The 21,258-nt window shown below is 41.0% G+C and overlaps 1 protein-coding gene across 3 annotated transcripts in view; it reads right to left on the reverse strand.

Annotated features, from left to right (window-relative positions):
* Window positions 1-21,258, reverse strand: part of MID1 (midline 1) — a 376,934-nt gene that overhangs the window by 154,432 nt on the left and 201,244 nt on the right. For 2 of the 3 annotated variants that reach the window (XM_061178723.1, XM_061178727.1), the window contains exon 1: window positions 20,910-21,148. The exons of the other annotated variant lie outside the window; for it this stretch is intronic. The gene's annotated coding sequence lies outside the window, so the exon portion shown is untranslated. Of the gene's footprint in view, window positions 1-20,909; window positions 21,149-21,258 lie in introns of those variants that run through there. 3 annotated transcript variants of the gene reach the window in all.

A 21,258-nucleotide genomic window follows, 5' to 3' on the forward strand; every position in this document is an offset into this window, starting at 1 on the left:
CTAACCTACTTTCTGTTTCTATAAAATTTGCTTATTCTGCACATCTCATATAAATACGTCATTCAATATGTGGCCCTTTATGGCTGGCTTCTCTCACTTAGCATAATATATTTAAAAGCCTCTTCACTTTTAACTTCACACATCCCCCGGTTTAGAAGTATCTGATGAAAATAATCACTTTTAAGTAATGACTATCCAATTTCCTTTGAGTTTTTTGAAATGAGGAAAGTAGCCCACAAACTTTTCTTACAGGTCAAAGGGACGCCCGTGAGTCTCAGCAATGCCATTCAGGGCATCAGTCGGCCTCTATACGCTCATCCTACCATTTACCCAATAAATATTTGTAGAGCATCTGGTATATGCCGAGTACTGTGCTAGATGGGGAACAAAGACATGCCCCCGAGTTTCAGATCTATGTCTTCACAACCTTACTTTTCATTAGATACTGGCTTGATCTGTCAACCCTTACATATCGTATTGCCAACACACTGTGTGTATTTTCCAGAGTGTTAGTCTTTTATATAAAAATGATGTAATTTCTTAAGGGGCTCTAAATAAAATTTGGCCTTCAACTTGCCAAATAGCTGAAGAAAGCTCCTGATACCTCACGCACTCTTCTTTTCCTACTCATCAGCCTCCTATTTTCTTCTCTTCCATCTTAGGACTCCTTTATTGGATTAATATTTTCACTCCTGTAATACACATCAACGCAATATTGCAAATGTCCATGGAGTTATCAGACAAGCAAAGGAATAAAATTCAAACCTTGCCCATTACTGATTTTTTTCTGAGTACCTAAATGCCGGCCATCATGTTATTGCTCGCTCACTAGTAAAGACTCAGAATTTCCATTCCAGAAGTAAGCTAGGCAAAGTCCCTATAATCCAGACAGCGAGAAGTGAAAATACTGGTCCTTAAGGTCACTGGGTATTGGAAGCCAAATGGTACCTCTTTCCTCCAATCAGGTGAGTCTTTCCCATGGACAGATCATTTAACTGTTGGGCATTTGTACTTATGAACATTGCTTGCTCCTAAAGGATACAGTCCAAATCAAACACATCTGGGCATATTTAACCTGGAAAAATGCCCCCAGAAGGTCTTGTTAGCTTTGTCTTTGAAGTGCTGTCAGAGAACAGAGTAACTGCATGTGTTCTGTGCTGTGTAGAAGGGCAATCAGGAGACACACACAGATTTCACCTATGGACAAACTGTACCCGCAAATGCTGTCCCAAATTGGAACGGACCTCGGCAGAACCCCCTGCCGTGTAAGCATTCCTGGGGTCCTTAGATGCTGGTGATATTATAGGAATTCAAACTGCATCAGGTTTGAAGAGGTGGACCAGACCTTTCACTCGCAGGGATGTAGATTCTCTGGCGAAGCTGTGATAGGAACCCATGCGGAGAGATTTTTAGCTTAAAGCAGCTATGATGGTTCAACCCCAAAGATCGGGGTATGTTTTCGAAAGTGATAATGGATGAGGTCTCAATGTCAATGGTAACATAATCTTTAAACAATTTATGCAGCAATTTAGCAAATGAAAAGGAGAGCATTAGTTAACATTTATAGGTAAGTGTTGGAGATTTTTAACCTGTCCAGATAGTATTATATTCTTTCTTAAACAAACATCATACGATATCACTTATATGTGGAATCTAAAAAAATGATACAAATGAACTTATTTACAAAACATGAAACAGACTCACAGACTTAGAAAACAGACTTATGGTTACCAAAGGGGAAAGGTGAGGTTACCACCTATGGTTACCAAAGGGGAAAGGTGAAGGAGGGGATAAATTAGGAGTTTGGGATGAACATATACACACACTCCTATATATAAAATAGAATATCAACAAGGACCTACTGTATAGCACAGGGAACTCTACTAAATACTCTGAAATAACCTATATGGGAAAAGAATCTGGAAAAGAATACGTATATGTATAACTAAATCACTTTGCTGTACACCTGAAATTAACACAACATTGCAAATCAACTATACTCCAACATAAAATAAAAAATTTAAAACAAAACAGAACAAAAAACAAACAAACAAAAAAGATATTTGGGCAAAGGCCAAAAGTAGTCTTTAGGAATTAAAAAGAAAAAATATATTCATATATATAAATATGAATGATAAATGCTTACTCTTTATACAGAGATTCTTAAAATGATCATTAGACAAGAGCTCCATGATAAAACTTGAAATTTAAAAACATAAGGCAGTATGTATTTTTAACAAGAAAATTAGGAACCATAGGGAAGAATCTACCTTGACATTAATTATGAAGAACACAATAATTTAAAATCTAGTGGCACGCCATTGCCTTAGGCTGGAACTAATCCAAAGTATTCTTCATTTCTTGATATTATATTTTCTACCCTTGGTTCAAAATTAAAAACCTCGAAACTCTTGTACACTAGTACAATAAAATGCTTTTAGAAGGCTTTGTTATCAGGAACAAAAAATGAATTACTTCTGCTATATACATGTTTAAGACTGACAATTTTTTTCTTATATTATATATTACTTTCTTATCCTGTTATAACTTGAGGGGCTCCAATGAGATTTAGTACCAGCTAGAGTATTTGAAAATCCCCACAGCTTCCGTGATGATGTTCCATTACATGGATGGGTCATGTTATCCCAAATAACCAGTAAGTTCCATTTAAAAAATTCACTTTCCATTCATTAATTCAGTAATCCATCCATTCAACAGGTAGATAAATAAGCTTTGTGCTACGCATTGGGGAAAATTCCACTGTACAGGTTTCAAGGACTCAGTTCAAAGAGGTGTTTAGGGGCTTCCCTGGTGGCGCAGTAGTTAAGAATCCGCCTGCCAATGTAGGGGACACGGGTTCGAGCCCTGGTCCGGGAAGGTCCCACATGACACAGAGCAACTAAGCCTGTGCGCCACAACTACTGAGCCTGAGCTCTAGAGCCCGTGAGCCACAACTACTGAGCCCGTGCGCCACAACTACTGAAGCCCACGCGCCTAGAGCCCGTGCTCCGCAACAAGAGAAGCCACCGCAATGAGAAGCCCGCGCACTGCAACCAAGAGTAGCCCCCGCTCGCCGCAACTAGAGAAAGCCCGTGGGCAGCAACGAAGACCATCGCAGCCAAAAATAAATGAAATAAAATAAATAAAATTTTTAAAAAAGGGGTGTTTAAAAGAAATGCCAAAAATTAAAGGCTTTTTTTTTTCTTTACCGACATTTTATGGATTTGAGTGAATGTTCAGCTGCTGTGATAACCTCAGCAAATCGATCACGATTTGTAAGAAGATATTGTATCCCTAAAAGGTCACCTTATATATAAAGGAAGAAGGGAAGGCAAATATGAGCACGATTGGGGACCAAGGTCACATTATTAGGTTTATCCCACGATACTGTACCTTTAAAATAGAGCTTGTCAGACAATAACGGAAATTAGAAAGATGTTATTTTGGATCCAGCAACCCTTTGCTACATAACTCCAAAAATAAATGAACCTCTTGCTCTGCTCATAAGGACTGTGTAGGAAACAGAAGCGTGCATAAAGTCACCATAACATAGATCTTAAATGAAGTTAAATGAAGGATGCCTGAAGTTATAATGTTATAACTTCATTGAGGCTTTCTGAAAGAATACTACATGAAGAAAACTGGTATCATTTCCTACAAGAAGGGCGATTTTAGCCTATATAGTAATTTGTATTCTCACTTTAGAAGTAAAAATTCCTCTATATAATCCTATAAACAAAGGAGGATCATTTTCTTAGCTCATATGGATATAATATTTCTTCCTCTAAAGCCTTCTCTCAACATAATCTACAAAGCCCTTTGGGCACTTTTTAAACAGAGTCAAGCATTTTCAAGTATTTTTGAGTATTATCTGTCATACTATGAAACAAATACATTTGCAAATGTATTCTATTATTTGGGGAGTCAATCTGCTTTCCAGTGTATTTTTCTTGGTAAATTTTCTTATTAAAACTCATACACTCCCAAGAGCCTTTGCTGTATTTAAGCATCACTTGAGTTTAGTCTGCGGGGAACATAAGTGCACAGAAAAGAACAAGAACACTTCAGGACACACCTTCATCTAGAAATAGCGATATCTCCAGGCAGTTTATAAATCTCTATTCCTGAGAAAGGAAGGCTTCAGCATTCCTGGGGGATTTGTATTATAATACAGCTCAATGGCATAATTTACAGGCACGGCCATAATAGCTGTGAATTAATGGTAACTATTGTCCAAATCCTTGAGCACACTGTAACAACTTACATTCTGTTACTAACAAAATGAGGGAAGGGTGAAAAATAAAGTGCAATTTAAATTGTATAACTGATACAGGAATATTTAATTTTCACATGAGGTTACAGTTTATCCTTTTCTCAGGCACTTTGTAATTTATATGTACATATAAAATATATATTTTAGTTCTAATACTGATAAGAATCTACCACTAATAGTATTTCATACAGTGATTATTTTTTACTATCTTTTAATTCTAAAATAGAAAAATATATTTATGTAATATATTAAGATATAATAAATATAAAGTATACTTTTACCCTGTAAATATAAAGGAAAAAATGTAGTATTATAAATAATAAATTGTTTTCACCATATAATTTAAATTTTAAAAACAGACTGCATCTTCTCTTGCCTGTTTTAAAGTTTTTAAATGCCTTAAAACCTCTACCAATGGAGAATTAAGAGAAACAAGTCAGAGGAAGATCCAGTATTGTGCCAATTTCTCAATAAAATTTTCTATGCACATACAGATATAACTCATTTTATAAAGATATTTTATTATCTATCCAATTTTATATCTGTTAAGATAATCATGATATCCAGTGTAAGTGATAAAACATCAATACGAAGTAAAACAAAACCACACTTGCATGAAGTCTTATTTTAATTTTGTGTGTTCAATTCATATTTTAAAGTATTGAGTATAAGCTATTTAAGAAACAAGGGCTGTTATCTTCCTCCATTAACCACTAACCTTCAGCCATAATGTGGAAAAACAAATTTGAAGAGATTAGTAGTTACCACCAGTGCCCAGATGGGCACCCAAACCTGGGATATAGGCCCATTTGGGTGTGAGAATTTTACCTGGGAGATACGAACACACCTACATTGGATTATGAAGCATTTCTTCACCTTTTAAAAACCTATACAAATGAGATACCACTATACACCTACTAGAATGGCTAAAATAAAAATAGGATCAACAACTAAAGCTGGGGAGGATGCAGAAAACCTGGATCACTGATACTGTGCTGGTAGGTATGTACAATGATTCGGCCACTCTGGAAAACTGTTTGGCAGTTTATTACAAAACGAAGTATGTATTTACCACGTGACCCAGCAATTACACTCCATGGTCACTTATTCCAAAGAAACGGAAATTTATGGTAACACAACATTCTGTACACAAATGCTCATAGCAGTTTTATTTGTAATAGCCCCAAACTAGAAACAACCCAAATATCCTTCAACAGGGTGAATAGTTCAACTGTGGTACATCCATACCATGGAATACTACTCGGTAATGAAAAGGATCAAACTAATGATAGATACAACAACTTGGATGAACCTCTAGAGAATTATGCTGAGTGGGAAAAAAAGCCAATCTTATATATGATTACATTTATATAATATTCTTGAAGGGTCAAAATTATAGAGACGGAGATCAGATTATTGGTTGCCGGGGTTAAAGATGGGGGACGGGGTGGGTGAAGAGTGCATAGCAACTTCTTGTACATTGTTTTGCAATTTCCTATGGCTCTAGAATTATTTAAAAATAGAAAAAAAAAATTTAAACCATATTCCTATATCAGCAGAGCCCTGGGAAACAAGAGCATCCAAATAGCCACGTTCACAGTTGTAGGGTTGGTCAGTTTTATGGTCTCAGCTCTCAGTCATGGCAATTCTAGGCACCATGCCCTGTAAAATACATTCTTTTCCATTTCTACCTTTTGTAGTATTTACTGTTCTGCTTAGTATTTCATTTTTGCTTCAAGGATATAAATACATAAACATGAGTATAAATGTAATTTCATTTCTGAGATAGTTTTAAATATAAGGTATGTAATACGTACAAGATTTTAACCATTCTAAAGAATAAAATAGATGAAGAGGAAAAGCTTTCTTGGATGATGCTATGTGACAAAGACCTTCCTTGACCAAACTTTAGTCAGGCTCCTCTGAGCTCTCCTCTTGACTAGGCCTCAACCTTGGCCTCTGTCCTGGCTGTGCCTGCACAGCCCAATGTTAGCAAGAATCCTGTGCTAAGTCAGTGTAGAGGTAATCCTCCACCCTTGATATCTGATCACTGCAGCCTGTCTTCAGTAAGAATCCTGTTAGGTTGGTTTAGCAAGAATCCCCCTAACCCTTGACGTCTCCTCTTAGTTATTTTCCATCCGCTGATCCCCTCGCTCTGCTCCTTGGCTATAAATTCCCAGCTGTCTCTGTTGTATTCAGAGTTGAGTCCAACCTCCCTCCCCTACGGCTACTGCAATAGTCCTGAATAAAGTCTTCCTTACTGTTTTAACAAGTGTCAGAATAATTTTCTTGGGCTTCCCTGGTGATGCAGTGGTTAAGAATCCGCCTGCCGGGCTTCCCTGGTGGCGCAGTGGTTGAGAATCTGCCTGCCAATGCAGGAGACATGGGTTCGAGCCCTGGTCTGGGAAGATCCCACATGCCGCGGAGCAACTAGGCCCGTGAGCCACAACTACTGAGCCTGCGCGTCTGGAGCCTGTGCTCCACAACAAGAGAGGCCGCGATAGTGAGAGGCCCGCGCACTGCGATGAAGAGTGGCCCCCGCTCGCCGCAACTGGAGAAAGCCCTCGCACAGAAACGAAGACCCAACACAGCCAAAAATAAATAAATAAATTAATTAAATTAAAAAAAAAAAAGAATCCGCCTGCCAATGCAGGGGACACGGGTTCGAGCCCTGGTCCGGGAAGATCCCACATGCCGCGGAGCAACTAAGCCCGTGCGCCACAACTACTGAGCCTGCGCTCTAGAGCCCGCGAGCCACAACTACTGAGCCCACATGCTACAACTACTGAAGCCCGCGTGCCTAGAGCCCATGCTCTGCAACAAGAGAAGCCACCGCAATGAGAAGCCTGCGCACCGCAACCAAGAGTAGTCCCCGCTCGCCGCAACTAGAGAAAGCCCGCGCGCAGCAACGAAGACCCAACGCGGTCAAAAGTAAAATAAATTAAACAAATTAAAAAACAAACAAACAATGAAAGAGAGTACGTAAAAATATTTTAAAGAAAAAAGAATAATTTTAACATATGAAAACTAATGATGATTGATCATGTTCATCAATGAGATTTGGTACTATTTTAGCATATTAGAAGAATTTGTCCTACAAAGGTGTATTTTTCAGCAACAAATTAGTTTCCTCACACATTACAGGGATATTTTTATATATACATGCACACACAGATATTTGCCTGAAGAGATAGATGCCTTTAGAGCATTACATCCATATAATACGTTACTCCACTGTGTGTACATGTGTCCACACATGCATGCCTCTGGGTGGGTAGGTACGTATTCATTCCAAGGCTAACAGGTGGAAATATCCATAAAACCAAGACTTCTCTGAAACCTTTAGTTTGTTTCCACCAAAAGAGAAGGTAATCTAACATTTCTTAAATGCCTGATATGTAACCAATACTCTAAGTGCTTTATACGTCATTTTTTATATATCGTTCTTCCTTTAGTTATTACATAAACCCTATGAGTTGGTAATAGCATTTCCATTTTATAGGTAAGGAAACTTGGGAGGCTTAAGGAATCAACCCAAGGTCACAGCGCTAGGAAGTGGCACATTAGGGGCCTCACTGGAGGATCTCTGATACTGTGCTTCCAAATCTACTGCCTGGAGTGATTCTCTCAACAATTTTATCACTGTCAAAATGTCAAACACCACTGTCCTAGACCTGGCATTTTCTTTTTTTCTTTCCTTTTAAAGAAAGATCCCTTTATTCCAAGGAAAGCTTAACCAGAAGCCCAACATTTTGGAAGAGCAGAAAAGCAGAACACATCCAAGCTCTTCTTGCTGGAAAGGCAGGGGAACTAGAGGATGGTTCTCGCTCTTGCACGTCTTCCCTCTTCCTGTGTCTGGGCAACACCATTCTCCTCCTGCCCTGGGCAGCTCTGCAGAAGTCCTAGGGCTCTGAGAAGCAAAGGTCAAGATACTTCATTGGACTACCACTGGGGGAAAATTCTCCATGGATGCCTTGCATTTTGCACATCTTAGGAGCAGAGGCACAGGTGGCCCTTCTTCCTGATGATCTTTTCAAGGCCTTTTATCTAGCAAACAACCTTGGGAGGTAGAGATCATGTCTCCCTCCAGAGCAATGGGCAGGTGTGTGCTTACTATCAATGACAAGAGATTCAGAGTCTCTCAGCTCAGGATCCACACCTGGGAGGCAATTCTCCCGCCCGCACAACATCTACCTGGGGTCCTCTGTGTTGTCCTGGGGGAACCTGGGAGGCAAGGAGAACGAATGTGAACCTGAAGCTCATGCCACTTGCAGTGCCATGAGTAATACAGTCCTTTGTCTCTGACCCAGGAGTCTCATGTCTTCTGCCAGCATCCAAGAAACAGTGGCAGGCTAAGTTGCTGCTGTGCAAGTGGGATAAAGTCTCAGACACTTCACAGTTCTTGACAACCACCATTTTATAACTTAGTCAACACACTTATATAGTACTTACTCTGTATCACGTGCTATTCTAAGTGGTAGACGAATAGTAACTCACTTAATCATTATAACAACCTTAGAGTATAGGTACTATGATTATTATTTGCATTTTATTTCCATTTTACAGGGGAGGTAACTGTAATCACACACGATTGAGTAGTTGATCATTTCCATAAAATGATAAGGACTTGCTGTGCATATTTATAAGCACTAAATGATCTTCCTTATTAAATGAAAAAACATACGTTGAAACCTCAGACCAGTGCAACCGTTCTCCTCTTGTTGGTCTTGAACATAAAGCCCCAGTCTTCAATAAGGGTGACAGAGAACGACCACACTGTGCAGAAATATTAAAATCATTTTATCAACGATGCATCTTGACATTTGACGATCTGAGAGGAAAAGTGGAAACTATTTCCTTAAAGACTTTCCAGGATCTTGAGTATTTCAAGTGGAAGCTCTTACTTCCTTGGAAAATGGTCACAATTCCAACAAACTGAGTACTAACAACGTAAGCATCCTCCCCAAATTAGACCCTCGATAGCAAGCTTTCAACACTCTGGAGGTTATCTTTACTTTATAAAGCTCAGCCTCTCGACATTCACTGGCTAGAGAGTAGAAGAGAAAGTGATAAACAGGCCTAGAAATCCAGACTCTCACATGAATGTATGCTGTGAACCAGCCCCACTTCCATTCATATAAAATCTTCAGAATTAGCTACATCACTACAGGAGCCCCTTTTGGATTATTTCGAACATACTTGGGGAAAGGCAACAAGCTGTATCTCTTTGGTGAACGATTAGAAAGGTAGGTAGACCGGAAAATGAATGTCAAGAACAATCTGAAATGGAAGATGTAAACAGACATTGCACAGGAAATGCAAACGGCCTTTAATATACGCAAAGTTGCTCAACATCACTCACGAGAGACATGTACACAGCGATACCTCTTTCCATGTATCAAGTAGACAAAGATGTACACGGTGGACAACGCCCTGTCTTGGGGAGGCTCTGAGGAAGCACTCACACACCCTGGGTAGGCAAATTTAGTTATTCATCAAAATTAGAAACTGCAATACACCCTTTGACCCAGCAATCTCACTCCTGGGGATTTACAATTCAGACACACATCCTCCACACAAACTGGCGAATGCACAAGGCTTTTCTATGTTCATTGTTTTAATGGCAAAAGATTGGACCCAACCAATGTGACCAGTAGGGAAAGGATCAAGTAAGTTACGGTATATTGTCACTACGGAATGCTATGCAGTTGTTAAAAAAAAAAAAAAAAAAAAGACGGAGGGAAGCTCTTTGTGCACTGTTATGAAAAGATCTCCAGGAAAAATTGTAACGTGAAAAAAAAAATAGGTTGCAAATAGGGTATACGGAACGCCACTATTTATGTAAGATGAGGGAAATATATTTGTATCTGCCTATGACAATCTGAAAAAATTGCTGGGAGTCTGCCATCAACACCTAGAAATAAATATCATCATAGGAGCCACAGAGTATATTTCACCACTTCGGGTAGCTTAGAAGTGACAGTGTTTGTATACCAATTAGGGATTCCAGAAATCTTCTGAAGAAGTTTTTCTTCAAGATGCTAGTATTCAAATTAGCATAAGGATCAGACATGGAAAACAATCCTCTGAGTTGACTGTTTCAATCAACTTTTGAAGCCCCCTGGGATCACAGTTAGGGCTTGTGTCTATCCCAATTACTTTCATACTGTTTCTTTAAATGATCCACAGCTAATCAGCAATTTACCTGGTTAAAATTCAGTTTGGGAGTGCTTTGAAGGGGACGCTCCCTTCTTAGGTTTTCTGCCTGCAGACATAGGATTTGCAAAGGAGCTAACAACAAAAGGATTTAATCAGAAAACAAGAGCAAACGGTCGATTTTTGAAGAGGAACCACGAATACATATTCTTGTGGGCTCTTGCCTGATTACATTTGTTAATAAGGAATGCCAAAACGTGTGCACCAAAAACCGTTCAAGGTCTTTTGGTAGCAAATTATACTTGTAAATTTGATGTCAGATGATCACTGGAAGAACTCACACTCTTTGAAGATGTGAATTCATAAACGTATGAAAGAATTAAACGTTTTTTCCCTCTAGTGATAGAAAGTATTAAACGGCAGGAAAAAAATGTGCTTGAAATCAACTGAGGAAATAATTCATTTTGAAAATTATTCAATAAAAATGTTAAATAGGAAAAATATGTTGGGCCAGTTTTGACTGGATGAGTAAACCAGAAATATGCAATGGACAAACTTCAGGATGATGGGCTGAGAAGTATCCCATCAACCTCCCCGTCTTATTTAATTTTTTTGTTATTCAACTATGCCACAGTAATCTGTTCCATCCCCATAAGACAAAGAAAGGAACACTACTTCAGATCAGCAGAAAACTGGCCAGCCTCTTGGAGCCTTCAAGAGGGCAGTGGCTCCCGATCAAGGAGAAATGAATGTCTTTGAAGACTGCATCTTAGATTGTTTTGTTAACACATAAAATCCTCTCTCTTTAGCATGCAGAAGACTCATTTCAAAAGGAAAAGGCAAGTCCATGAGGATTAGTTTGGCTTCCTGGAGGTCAGAACTAAATACACAAAATGAATAAGATGACGCTGAAATAAACAAGAATGTGAAATTGCTCATCCACAGGAATGATGTAACGAATCCTGACATAATTTCCAAGCAGAAAAGCAAAACTAGGTCAAAGCACGTTGGCCTAACATAATAAGCATTTTTGCTCCCAGAATTTTACCATGTAGGTTGTGTCTGCAGGCATTAATGTCTTCTGTTATCAATGTTCGGGGCTGTCACAAACTATTCATATCTTATCACTCTTTGTTAGCTAAACCAAAACAATGTCGTTTACATGTGAACTATTCAATTCTGACAGCTGAAATGTTAGAGAGGGGAAATGTTAAAAATATTCAGAAAGTGTCTCCGGGCTAAGAAGCATTAGGCAATAAATATTCATTATTTAATAGTCTCCTATCATGTTTTTCTCTACGCAGAAAGCCATACCTCTCTCAATCAATTATTACGACTTTGTTTCCTTCTTTCACTCACAGCCATATGAAAAGGGCAGCCGCATCAATATCTCCTTAGAAATCCACTCTGAACACTGACCAAGGAAAACAACCGTGTCACTCACTGGATGGCCAATTTTTCTATTCCGCTTTCCCCACAGGTTGACTGAAATCACTCACACTTTCTTCTCCTTTCTATTTGTTCCATTTCACTTTTCTGCACTATCTCCGCCAAGCCCAGCTGACTAATTCGTAGAAAAAAGGATTCATCTCACTGCTTAAACTTTCTTCTGTGTAAACATAATCCTCCTAGTTGTTACTCGACAAAGTAGCACAAAATCAAGTATAAGACTATTTGGTTTTTTTGGATAGTATTTTCTCCTAAAAGTGATACAGTCTTTCCTGATTCTTGATTCATTCTAAACCATCAACCTATCCGAAAATTGTGCTGGGATTTATTAGCACATTAAATTAGTATGTGACCCCCAAACATCCAAATTACACCTTACTAGACGGCATGCAGTACAGTCAAAAGAGAATAAGATAAGGAATCTAGAAGACGACCCAGGTTCTAAATGTAAACTTTGCTCCCTGATGGAAGGTAAAGCATTCCCCTGTGCTAACATTTTCAACCCACAAACGCTAAACTTTTAACCAGAACTTTCTGTCTGAATTCCTAATGCATCTCCTATAGGAGACTTGATCCTGTGTAGATTTCTAATATTTGGTGATGCCTTCCATTTATATTTCGCTTTATCTGGCCACCCATCTAGTTACTGGTAACTCAGCAGGGCACTCAACGAATTCCAGTTGTCCACAAACAGCTCCTTTGCTCTCAATTGCTTAGGGAAGATCACTTCAAAATACATGCAGCTGAAGCCACACTTCACAACTGGACATATAACAAATAACATAGTCTACCTCATGGACCCTCTGAAAATGTGTTAGTCCTGTTGTCTCCATAAACCACTCAATGTCTCAGAAATTTCTATTTCATCATTTTAACCGTAACTCTCAGAGGGTCTGTCACACCCAGAAGCAGTGAAAATGCTTTGTCCGGCGTATGACTTGATTTTCACTGCAGAAAATGTGGCCGCCATCTGCATGGGGCAGAGCGTAAGACTTCAGTGTCCTTCCAGAAACAGACTCTCAGTTGCTGAGTGACCTTGGGCACGCCACTCACCTGGCAAAATAAACCCACTGCACACGGACCGAAGGCTAAAACATCAGGTTGGGCTCAGGGAGAACAGGCAGCAGATTCCATCTTCGTTTTTAGGCTTTGAGTTGTTGGACAGCATGTCCCATTTCTTAACCATTTCTGTAGTCCCATCAAGGGGCGTATAAGACAAGCTGCCTACCGAGCTCTGGGTTGTGGCCTCACCCCGAACACAACCGAGAGGATGAGATAGCTAAGCAACCGCAATCTAATTTTTCTCTAATGTCAATCTACTCAGTCCTTGCTCTTTCCCCAACCTTTCTAATGCCCTTTCTTCCTCATAACCCCTCTGATCTTAAAGAGCATTTTCCATTCTCTTTCCTGCCAAAATTCATCCAGCATGCACCTGAAAAATATTTGACTCTTCTTTAATTTTATTTTTTATTTATTTTTCATTGCAGTAGAGTTGATTTACAATGTTGTGTTAGTTTCAGCTGTGCAGCAAAGCGATTCAGTTATACATATACATATATCTCTATTTTTTTCAGATTCTTTTCCCTTGTAGGTTATTACAAAATATTGAGTAGAGTTTCCTGTACTATACAGTAGGATCTTGTTGGTTATCGATTTTATATATACTAGTGTGTATATGTTAATCCCAAACTCCTAATTTATTCCTCTCCCCCGCTTCCCCTTTGGTAACTGTAAGTTTGTTTTCTATGTCTGTGGGTCTGTTTTGTATATAATTTCATTTGTATCATTTTTTTTAGATTCCACATATAAGTGGTATCACATGATATTTGTCTTTGTCTGGCTGACTTCACTTAGTATGATAATCTCTAGGTCCATCAATGTTGCTGCAAATGGCAAAAAATATTTATTGATTCTTATTGGGTGTCAAGGCACTGTGCTTGGACTTGAGGTTTTCAAGGTAATTAAGACGTAACTCTTGTTCTTGAGTAACTCAGTCCCGAGACAGGCAGACAAACGAGTAACTGGAAATATATACACCATTTAGGATACTTCTGTGGATAACAGGAAGTTCCAGCTATATCCCTTCCATTTATTGTGATCCAAACAGACAGCGCTCAGCGTACAAAGACTGTACTTACAAACAACCCAAACCCACAAATGCCATCAACTTCCCTCACTTGGTCCCCTGTGGTTCCCTGGCTGTCATTCACAAAGACCCCAGGGAGTCCAGAAGTTCGGTCAGGATGCTGAGAAAAGAACAAGTGAAGAAGTTCGACCCACTGACAGACACACCAGCAAGTCCTGTCTGCCAAAGGCACAACCCTGCCCACAAATATTGTCCCTGAAAGGGCATTCGTGATTTCTGCAGCTCCAGGCTCTAGTGGCTGCTATTTCCCCAATTAAAGGTTCATCCTGAGGGTTAAAGGGCTGAGTCATGAGTTATAGCGCATTCATATTGCTTCTCTCCCAACATCGGGTTGAGACTATTGTCTAGAAGAAACAGGAGTGTGGTTTGGAGGTGGGAGAGGGGAGGGCGGGAAGATGGGAAATTATGGGAACTCAATTCACTGTGTATTAGGATAGGCCTGGGAGAGACATCCCAGTGGGACCCAGAAGATACTAGAAGGGTGGAGAAAGGTGAAAACTAGTGCAAACTTTTCCTATTTCAAATATTTGCAAGACTGGCCTGTTACCAAGAGTTTGGCAACCCCTTCTCCTTCTATGTTCCGTCCTGTATAAGATGGAAGCATGTCCTCCAAATGCAGAACTTAATCTGACATTAATCAGATTGGTTATTTTTTAAAACAGTGTTTTAGTCTCAATCATTGCACCATTTCTCCCTGGAAAAAGTTCTGGGTTTCAAACAACAAACTCTTAGAGCACAAGCATTCCTAGATTGGGGACTGCCTATGAGTTATTTTTTTCTATTGAGAAAAATTAATCGACTATTTACTAATTATGGTAAATTTATTTAAACTAGGAATTCATAAATTCCTACAAACGGATATGTGGGTAAAAATTAACTAAATTTCACAATTACAAATCATTTCTCAAGTCTCAGTTCAGGAAAGTTTTGGCTACCATCAATTTATTAAGCAGATTCTTATCCATATAAATATAGCTGCAGGGACTGTATCAAAATCATGTTTGCAGCCCCAAAGTGGCCTGCTGTATAATAATCATTTAGAGTAGTTTTATTGAATTAACTAAGGAATATACTCATTCTGTAAGCAGTCAGTAAATGTCCTTGAATTATATAAGAAATGAAGGAGAGCCTTTGTAATATTTCTCCTTTTTGACTATTTCATCATAAATATTTGACTGTATATAAAAATCTACTACTAATGATCAGCACCTCCTTTTTTTGTTTTTTTGGTTGCCCTTTTTACTTAGAATTCTCTTTTATAGCACAAAGCACGTAAGCTCTTAGAGTTTTGTTCTGCTTTAAAGGAAAGTCCCTTCTAAGCATTTTTTTTCAGTGCCTCAATTTTCTCACCTCCTTAACACCACGTGACCTCCTGTAGGCCATTAACTATCCTGCTCTGTGTCAATGGACTATCTTCCTCTGGCAGGAAAAAAGATCTTGTGGATCTGGAAGAGTCCCTAATATTTTGTCCTTTCATTTAAAGGAATTTCTAGAACCTGCCAGTTCATAAAACTAGGCAAACAATCTTCTACAACAGAACCCCTGAGATGAGTTTCATGTGAAATAAAAGGAGTTAATAATGAGCCAGAAAGCATCGTGTTGATAAACTGTCCCATATCTTAATGGAGATTAGATTCCTGTTTGACCTGGCTTTGGAGCCCTTTCTTTAATCTCAGTGTATTTGATATTCTCTTCCTTGAATGAACTCCGTTTCACTGTGGCTTTGGTCACAAGATTAAAGAATCGCTCACTAATTGTTCCAAATAAGCAGAGCAATTCTCTCTGATTCTGATCCCGGCTCCCAGCAGAGGCGTCCACCGCCTGGCCTTCCATCATAGACACTTCAAGCCTGACCTCTGCAGGTGGATAATTGAAATGCACACTGCCCAATCAGAGCTGGGTATTTCTTTTTAAAATCCCACCAAGTTCTGAAAACACAAACATTCACATGTGCAACAGGGAAACTGATATAATATGTTGGACTTCCCTTTTGTTTTATAAGTTGCTACTTTTTGAAAGTAGCAACCTCTTGATTGAAAAGCATTTAAATTACATCTGCAACATACGCCGCTGGTCGTGGTTAGCCATTAATTCTTTTTGCCTATTGAGAAAAATCCAAATGATTTGGATGAACTATGATCCTCAAATCATGCAGGCTTAAAAGTGCCCTGATCAGCCCCACCTTTTTCTAATCAAACAAATTACTCTTTGTCCAGTGACCAAATCCCCCTCTTTCACCAATGCACAGCCCAGGTTGCCATAGCTACCTTGGATGTCTATTTACTACACGGGATCAAAGCCAGGAGACATAAACATACACACGTAGCCTTAAAACTTGCTGGAATGTCTGAGGATAACATGCAACTACCAATTAAAGGATTTGCTCTCGGCCTACGCGGTCCCTAGCCAAGCAAACTATGAGTACAGGTCATAAGGAATGGCAAGGAAAAGCCAACTCGAAAAAACTATTTCAACACGACCAATAAAGATCTTTAATCTGACAGTAAGTCACGATTATAACATTCCCTGCCAAGGAGAGATAGTAGGGAAGAAATGAAAATTCTAATGTGTGTTGAAGATACTGGACCTCCAAACCATGTGCAAAAACTTAAACCCTGTGCTATGCAGCAGCTTCCCAGTAGCCATCCATTTTACATTTGGTAGTGTATGTACGTCAGTGCTACTGTCACGTCGTCCCAGCTTCCCCTTCCCCCGCTGTGGCCTCAAGTCTTCCCCTTCCCCCGCTGTGGCCTCAAGTCCGTTCTCTACATCTGCGTCTTTATTCCTGCCCTGCCACGAGGTTCATCAGTACCGGTTTTTTTAGATTCCATATATGTGCGTTAGCATACGGTATTTGTTTTTCTCTTTCTGACATCAGCTCGATGCTTTGTGATGACCTAGAGGGGTGGGATAGGGACGGTGGGAGGGAGGCTCAAGAGGGAGGGGATATGGGGATATATGTATACATATAACTGATTCACTTTGTTGTACAGCAGAAACTAACACTATATTGTAAAGCAATTATACTCCAATAAAGATACAAAAAATAAAACAAAACAAAACCAAAAAAACTTAAAACCCTACAAGGTCTGGTGAAAGGAACATGTCTCAGACACAGACTTTACATTCCGGTGAGTTTCAGTATCTTTCTAGTTGGTGTCATAAAAGCTGCCTGATCTCAGTGTTGGGACAAATGAGAACAGAAATGCCTTTTACACTTTTACACGCTTGACTTTCAAATGAAGGAAAACATAAAGCATACTTGGGACACCATATGCTGGTTACAGAATAAGAAAAGGGAAGCTGTAAGAGAGTTCTCTTTTAATCCCTAGATTCACTGTTGATTCTGAGCCCGTACAAGTAGCCTGTCTTTCTGGGTGGGTAGTATTCATCTCAGACTTGTACCTAATTTGCTGTGTATCTCTATACTTCAACTTTCTCTGCCTTCACCTCACCAGTTGTTCAATGAGGATCAAAATGCCACCTCATTCTCTCCTGGGGATGTGGCAGAGAATAAATAGATCGTGTTCGTAAAGGACTTTCTAATCCTCAAAGGAAAGATTAATACAAAGACGTTCATTATTAAACCAGATGTCCTTGGGCATTTTAATTCCAATCTGAAGAATGCAAAACGGGCTAAATCCAACTGAGTCACAGCTTCCTCGTAACAGCAACATCCTAGCCTTGTAAGAATTTAGCAGCTGCTTAAAGCGTTGGCTAACCGCCTTATTCTTTCCCTTCATGCTATAAGGCGACTGCAAGGATTTGTTTCAGTCCATCAGAAATAGAGTGAGTACCCTTTTCTCTTGGAGTGTTTTTTTAAATCATCAGGATATTAAAAACACAAACTATATCTGGGAGGCAATTTTGTCTGAAGAACCTGATTTTTTTTTTTTTCCGGTGTGAGAAAGAATTATTTGTTCTTATTTGTAGGGACAATGGGTGGCGTGCTCTTTGAGGATATTTGCAGTTGTGGGAATGCCACAGGCAAACCTGTTGTTTTTGGCTGGGCTGCTAGAACAGGTGGCCATGCCTTTCCTTTTGCCTGGGAACACAGCAAATTCCTTCTCAAGGAAGTTTCAGAAGTTTCCCATTTATGATCAGAGGGCAGAGAAAGGTTGGCACACGCTTTAAAATTACTTCCTGATAAAGGCAAATAGGGTTCACCCTTTTCTTTTGGCCTAACTCAGCGTGACCTTAGGAACCCTCAAAGAATACTATCCCTCTGCACCATTCTTTTGCCTCAACCCAGCAGAAGGCAAAACCTCTCTGAATCTCATCGCGAGTCAGGCAGCTTTCTAATTCTGCTGGCCATTTCTGGCTACCCGCTGTGGCTAGTCAGGGGCGGGGGTCTCTCGGCTGCCACGCCATTGTTCAGCATTTGTGCAGCCCTAGGGACGGATCACTCCTCAGCGAAGAGATTGGATTTCACTGCTGAGCTGATGACACATGGACCTGTTTGATAGTTAACCCTGCAAATCCAGCTGGGGCTGCCGGGCTGAGATGACAAATTGGCTGGTGGGTGCAATTCACCCCACCTGGACGCAAGTTTTCCCCCAAGAGAAACTCAAATCAAGTTAGGATTAATCCAAGTCAATAACTCCACCATCTCCTCCCCCCCCCCACATTCTTGTTCTGGCTGTTTCGGAACAACGTGTCAGATTCCTGAAACGCTGGACTGCCCAGATTCTCTGGATGGGCCATGACTCTTCCCCCCCCTCCTTTTTTTCCCCCGTCTCCCATCCCACCCCTAGCCCACCCTCTTTTCAAGGACTGCACAGGCCAAAAACTTATTGGACATACAGAGTTGTGGGATGAAAAGCTGCTGGGAGTTCCCTGGTGGCGCAGGGGTTAAGAATCCGCCTGCTAATCCAAGGAACACGGATTCGAGCCCTGGTCCAGGAGGATCCCACAAGCCGCGGAGCAACTAAGCCCGTGCGCCACAACTACTGAGCCTGCGCTCTAGAGCCCACGAGCCACAACTACTGAGCCCACGTGCCACAACTACTGAAGCCCGCGCGCCTAGAGCCCGTGCTCCGCAACGAGAAGCCACCGCAGTAAGAAGCCCGCGCACCGCAACGAAGAGTAGCCCCCGCTCGCTGCAACTAGAGAAAGCCTGCACGCAGCAACGAAGACCCAACGCAGCCAAAAATAAATAAGTAAATAAATAAATAAATTTATATTAAAAAAAAAAAGAAAAGCTGCCCATTCATTAAATGACTAAGGAGTTATTCCATGTGTACCCTTAAAACTTCACTACCGGGCTGAATTCCAATTCACATGAATGCCAGAAGGAGCCAGGCATGGGAAAAATCATGCCAAGCTCGGGACAGCACGCCTCTGGCATCAGGCACAGGGAGTGCCTCCACTCCAGAGGAATCGTGTGGGAACAGAGATTCTGAAAAGTGAGCTCAGACACCACCGAGAGGACAGGTGGCTCCGCACTGGATCAAATGACTTCTTTGTTCCAGCCAAGGACCTTTGTCAAAAATGTTTTGCGTTCCTCTTTCTCCTTTTGCTAAATCCTTTCCATTTAGGCTTCTCGCTTCTCTTCCCCATCTCATCGGATTGCTCGTAAAAAGAATGGGGTCAGACCGTGAGTTTGCAGAACTTGAAACTGATCAGCGGCCCAGTCTCCATCCAGCAAGGCAAGAGCAATTCACTGGAAACACACAGAGCACTTGCCGGTCTAAGCATGCTTTTCTGCGCTCACTGCCACTTGCCAAGCACACTTGCTTAGCGAGCAGGTGAGGGGGCAAGAAGGCAGAGGGTCTTTTCAAAACCTGAGCGTACGGTGAGGGCTCTGTTTCACCTCCCCAGGCTGCAGAAAACGGAAAGTTCTAACCCCCTGGCCCCAGCCCCTAAACGGAAAGTTTGCTTCCTATGCAAATCACTTCCCCCAAATCGCACAGGGTGGCCAGCACCCAACCCACTTAGAAGAAAAAAGTGCAGAGCTTGTCTGGTGGTAATATGGATGCTAACTTTTCCCACCCACATTTACTAAGAGCTGGCAAGAGCAATATCTCTCCTCTTGGAATTCTCTGCCCTTGCCAGCCTACTAGCATGTTTTTCCAGTCTTTCAGCCCTTTATATGAGTACTGATCTTGATACTGAAATATTGACATAAGATTCTTCTATAACTTTGGTTGAGTTATAAATCACACCCTTTTCTTGGCTTGGTACACTCACTTTTTTCTTTTCTTACTGGCAAAGCTATAAACCTCGGCCTGGGCTGATAAGGAATTTTATCACCATGCCCCGCAGCCACAGAAGAAGCTGCTGGTTCAGAAGTCTTTTCAAAGACTCATGGAAGTCATCCCCGAGCCGTTTCTCAGCTCACTACTTTCAGGGCTGTCTTCTCGCGTCCAGAAGCAATAACAGTTTCAAAACTGCTAGAACATAAAAACAAATCTGCATTTTTCTGGAAGGACTGTCTGTGCTCATTTCGGGCTGGTTCCGCCTTCTCAGCCATAAACACAGTAAGTGCTCAGGATGGGAAGCCAAAATGAGATATGAGGCCCCGTGTAATTCTTTTTCAGGATATTCAGTTGTCTTTATTCTCACCCAAAGCATAGGAGAGAGGCTCAGAGCTCGAGATAGATCCTGAACAATAACTTCCAGCCGCTGCAAACTGGAATTGATTTACATATTCTAAGAACCGCTCTTAAGCCCTTTACAATGACTGCCTGACATCACCAATTCCCATGGAGAGAGGTGGGGGGAACCTCAGGAAATCTGCTTCTTGGGTTCCTTTAGGAAAATGCAGCCCCGTCTTTCCGCCAAATGGAAGGAATTGGCCAGGCATCTGCTCATCCGGAGTCACATCCCAGGGGTCCCAAGCGGCGCCCTCCCTCTCCACCCGCCCGTGCAGCCCCCGGAGCTCACCTGCCTCATGTTTAGACTTCCATCACCCATCCGGCAGGGAGCGAGCCGCCTCGAAGCCCACGCAGCGGTCTTCCAGGGGGAAACACCAAAGCCAACAGAAGCCCGCAAGACAAAAGCAACTCAGCGAGATCCCCCGGCAGCTGAGAGCACGTTTTCTTCCTCTTTTTCTTTGATCTGTTGCTACACGCACTCAGCCCAAGACAACGTCAAGTTTCTCAAGCTTTGCTTCCTAGCCTATGAAAAGTCGGGCGCAGGGAAGCGAGGACCGCCTGGCTCTTATTTCAAATCGGGTCTCAGAGACGTCGTAGGTGGCTGGCTGGGGCCCCGGAGGAGTCTCGCCAATCAGGAG

The sequence above is a fragment of the Eubalaena glacialis genome, chromosome X, assembly GCF_028564815.1.
Source record: "Eubalaena glacialis isolate mEubGla1 chromosome X, mEubGla1.1.hap2.+ XY, whole genome shotgun sequence".
Taxonomy (NCBI): Eukaryota; Metazoa; Chordata; class Mammalia; order Artiodactyla; family Balaenidae; genus Eubalaena; species Eubalaena glacialis.